General features: G+C 42.2%; 2 non-coding genes across 2 annotated transcripts; both read right to left on the minus strand.

Moving 5' to 3' along the window:
- Positions 1 to 3,031: 3,031 nt before the first annotated feature.
- Positions 3,032 to 3,123, minus strand: trnar-ucu (transfer RNA arginine (anticodon UCU)). Its single transcript is given in 2 exon segments — positions 3,032 to 3,067; positions 3,087 to 3,123. It is a non-coding gene; the product is annotated as a tRNA-Arg (tRNA).
- Positions 3,124 to 3,344: 221 nt separating this feature from the next.
- trnar-ucu (transfer RNA arginine (anticodon UCU)) lies at positions 3,345 to 3,436 on the minus strand. The gene is given in 2 exon segments: positions 3,345 to 3,380; positions 3,400 to 3,436. It is a non-coding gene; the product is annotated as a tRNA-Arg (tRNA).
- Positions 3,437 to 4,704: the final 1,268 nt, after the last annotated feature.

Raw genomic sequence — 4,704 nt, forward strand, 5'->3', positions numbered from 1 at the left:
GAAAATCCCCCAAAACATATGTAACAAGATGATTTTTGACATTTTGCTCAAAGCCTTTTTCTTTTTTTTAGTGCACAAAATTGTCTGTTTGCATCAAAAGCTATCCGAGCGTGTTCCCTGACACACCTCCACAGACCATAATAGAACATGATGTTCATGTGGGGGATTCAAAACCAATTCAACTGTGGGCAAGTATTTTGATCATCGTACATGGATGATGAAGTATTTACCAGGTTGGATCTGCTACATTAGCAGGTTTGATCTGTTTAAAGGATGATGACCAGTCGTGTCTGAGAAACCTGTGAAATCACTGCCTGCTTGATTCCTCAAGGTCTTTGTTCACTAAACACCACAAGGTCACCACATGATGTTATATAGATGAAGGTGGTGGTGACCGTGTAGACTGTTGTGTACTGTGTTGTGTACTGTGTTGTGTACAGTGTTGTGTACTGTGTTGTGTACAGTGTTGTGTACTGTGTTGTGTACAGTGTTGTGTACAGTGTTGTGTACTGTGTTGTGTACTGTGTTGTGTACAGTGTTGTGTACTGTGTTGTGTACAGTGTTGTGTACAGTGTTGTGTACAGTGTTGTGTACTGTGTTGTGTACTGTGTTGTGTACTGTGTTGTGTACTGTGTTGTGTACAGTGTTGTGTACAGTGTTGTGTACTGTGTTGTGTACTGTGTTGTGTACTGTGTTGTGTACTGTGTTGTGTACAGTGTTGTGTACAGTGTTGTGTACTGTGTTGTGTACTGTGTTGTGTACTGTGTCGTGTACAGTGTCGTGTACTGTGTTGTGTACTGTGTTGTGTACTGTGTTGTGTAGTGTTGTGTACTGTGTTGTGTACTGTGTTGTGTACTGTGTCGTGTACAGTGTTGTGTACAGTGTTGTGTACTGTGTTGTGTACAGTGTTGTGTACAGTGTTGTGTACAGTGTCGTGTACAGTGTCGTGTACTGTGTTGTGTACTGTGTTGTGTACAGTGTTGTGTACTGTGTTGTGTACTGTGTTGTGTACTGTGTTGTGTACAGTGTTGTGTACTGTGTTGTGTACAGTGTTGTGTACTGTGTTGTGTACTGTGTTGTGTACAGTGTTGTGTACAGTGTTGTGCAGAGTGTTGTGTGCTGTGTTGTGTACAGTGTTGTGTACAGTGTTGTGTACAGTGTTGTGTACAGTGTTGTGTACTGTGTTGTGTACTGTGTTGTGTACAGTGTTGTGTACTGTGTTGTGTACTGTGTTGTGTACTTGGAGAACGTCTTCATCTACAGACACACAAGAGAATCACATTATGTGCATTCTGACTCTGAAGAGCTGCTGGCTGTTATTAACGCTGCAGCACAGTACCAAGCCTTTTATGTGTGAAGGACATTTAGAGAAAGTATACTAGAGTGTGTGTGTGTGTGTGTGTGTGTGTGTGTGTGTGTGTGTGTGTGTGTGTGTGTGTGTGTGTGTGTGGATTCCCCTTCTTCCACAGGTTTCCCCTTATTTAACTTTTCTCCTGCTTTCTACACCTTGTTTGATCTTCTCCACGGCCTGATCCCCTCCTCTTTACCCCACTCCTCTCTTCTCTTCTCCCTCTTCTCTTTTTTTGTATTTTCTCATCCCTATTCTTCATTATTCTCCATTCTCGCCGTCACGCCGTGACATTTGCTCATGTTTTCACCTTTTTCTTATCTCCCTACTTGCCTCTGTACCATTGTCCTCATCTTCCTTCTTCTCTGCTCTCAGGGTAGGAGATAAACCCACAGAGTGATAATCTGTAGCTAAATAGACAGCTGATCCCTTTAAAAGCCATGCTATGGAGGGGAGGAGAGTGTTTACATGGCCTCCAGCAAATGTGCTGCACTACTGGGAAATTAATTAGCCGACCCAACTCTCAGATGCTTTAAATTCTCCTCAATTTTCGCCTCTCTCTTCATCAAAAGTTATCTCTGCTTTTCTTTCTGTGACTCTCTGTCTGTTGCTTGCTTCCCATCCAAGGAATCTTTCGCCAATTATGATGTGGAGAATTCGGAAAAGTGGAGGGGAAAAATCAAATTTCAAAGCTGAGAGAAATTTTGCATGCTCTTGAAGTGGCATTTTTCTCACCATTAAAATAATGAATATGGAATAATGTGATAAACAGGCGTTGGAGCAGCCTGTCCATTTTGTTTCACAAATACTTATTTATTGACTTTATGAAAAGTTTCTATAAGATAATTCTAAAACACTCTTTTCCCAACGGGACCTTCAGATGTGTGATGTTGGAAAAGTTTGTTAAAAAGTTTGTTTCTGTCATCAAGTACAGCTGATACCTGATGACATAGAATAAAAAATGTGACCAGTTTCTGGTTGATTCTGCCACAAAACTTCAATCATGATTTTCTTTCTATCAATCAGTATTACTCTTTCACTGTGTGTGTGTGTGTGTGTGTGTGTGTGTGTGTGTGTGTGTGTGTGTGTGTGTGTGTGTGTGTGTGTGTGTGTGTGTGTGTGTGTGTGGGAGCAACATGATTCGAGTTTGCGGAAATTAAATATTTTGAATTTTGTACTCGTCATTATTTCCCCACAAACCAGCCTGTGAGTAACAAAATGAATGAATCAAAATCAGATATTCGTGTTATCAGATATTCGACCAGCTGATTCTGACCTTAAGACTTCCCCATGTACTCTGTACTCTCAGACGTCGGTCCTCTGCCTGTTTTAAACGCTGGGATACTGGGAGACACTGCTTTACATTAATTCTGTTTGAAATAACGTATGAAAAACTTAAAATGTCCTTAAAAATGCTTCTTTGGTGAGAGCAGGCTGCTCATATATATCAAACACACATGAAAACTGTGACTGTTTGCGTCGACGTCACCAGTAACTCCGTCTATGTCGTAGAAAATAACCGTTTTGTTCATGCTGAACCTTCAAACAAGGATTTACAAGGAGAACTGGATTGGTTCATCGTTATTAAAGTTGCTCAGTGACACATGAAGCCAAGAAAGGTCGACTTCCTGGACATGAAAGTACGTCATTAGGCTCATACTGCACCTGTAAACATCTAAACATCGACTCTGGTGGGACTCGAACCCACAACCTTTGAATCACTTCCCCTGTGTTTATCTAGAAGTCCAACGCGCTGTCCATTGCGCCACAGAGCCTCTGAAGAGCACCTCAGTCATATTCAATCCTCAGCTGGATGATTTTACTCAAGGAGTCTCAATTTCCAGAGACAGACAAACAGGACACAAAAGTTAAAAACTGTGTAACTAAAATATCTTTGAAAGACATAAGCCTGATTATTTTAGACATTACTGCCTCCTTTCCTCACCTCTGAACATCAACCTCTCCTGCGGTCTCCAACAATCAGGGTCTATAACATCGACTCTGGTGGGACTCGAACCCACAACCTTTGAATCACTTCTCCTGTGTTTATCTAGAAGTCCAACACGCTGTCCATTGCGCCACAGAGCCTCAGAAGAACATCTCTTAGCTGGATGATTTAGCAGTGAACCGTGACTCTCATCCAGCACCTAGCTGTGGAACCGTTAAAGGTCAAAAATATAAAAAGTTAAACCACTCTGTGGTGCGCTGGATATAGTCGATTATTATCTAACAGACCAGGATTCAGACAAACAAACCATAGAAAACCTAAATGCTTCAGGATTTCCACCCAAATAGCCTAACACTGGAGGTTTTTACACCTGGAGTCTGGACCCCCACGCAGGACTGGTGCCAGAAGAACCACCTCCACCACCGGGGAGCATCCAGGGACAACAGACATGGAGATGGTGACATCTTATAACACACCTGGTGTTCACCTGAACAGTAAACCGGTCTTTTGGAGTGCAGGGGGGCTCATTAAGACCTTCTACGACTCTGCTGTTGCTGCCTTATATGGAGTGTGGTCACAAGCTCACTATTTGTGTGTGTGTGTGTGTGTGTGTGCAGCCTGTTGAGTTTAGGGATGTCCTGAAACATTGTGGGGTCACTCTTCTGCACATGGCCGGTGACACCATGCAGGGTGTTTTTCATACGTTTCCTTTCAGCCCTTTTGGACGCAGCTGTGAAGTCTTAATATGATTTGTTTGGCTCAAATTGTCTTGAGGCTCCTGAACTAAAAGGTTGCTTTGTCCTTCCAGCCAGCTGTCCATCTTAGAGGAGTGCTTTCAAGTTTCTACCCTTCACAACTCCCCTGTAGTTCAAAGACGCTGTGTGTGTGTGTGTGAGTGTGTGTGTGTACAGAACAGGATATGTATGCACATGTTTGAGAATGACTGACTGATATCTGATTAGAAGAAAAGATTATTCCCAAAGCTGTTGTGTCTTAACTTGATTAACCAGATTAGACTCTAGATTTATTTTCCAACAATTAAAATGTCCAGATGTGGAAGGCTGATAGAGAAACACATCGACACAGACTGCCAAAGGCACATCTACTAAAACCCACTCGGAGGGAGCAATTATGTCGTTTGTATTTTATATTTGCAGTGAATTAAGATCACGTTGTAGAAATCTGTTTTTACTTTGATATCAAAAGTCACTAAGAAAAGTCACCTCCCCTTTGAGTTAAAGGTGCAGTGTGTAGTATTTAGTAACCCTCAGTTCAACCCTCCCTCAGGAGAAACTACGGTGGCCTGCAGGCATATGATATGTGGTGTGGCACAGTTTGTCTCAGGGGGTCAAGACTTTAGTTGTCTGTAAGTTGCATGATGGGACTTGTACAAATGAATGAGCGTCTG

The sequence above is a fragment of the Pempheris klunzingeri genome, chromosome 4, assembly GCF_042242105.1.
Source record: "Pempheris klunzingeri isolate RE-2024b chromosome 4, fPemKlu1.hap1, whole genome shotgun sequence".
Classification (NCBI taxonomy): domain Eukaryota; kingdom Metazoa; phylum Chordata; class Actinopteri; order Acropomatiformes; family Pempheridae; genus Pempheris; species Pempheris klunzingeri.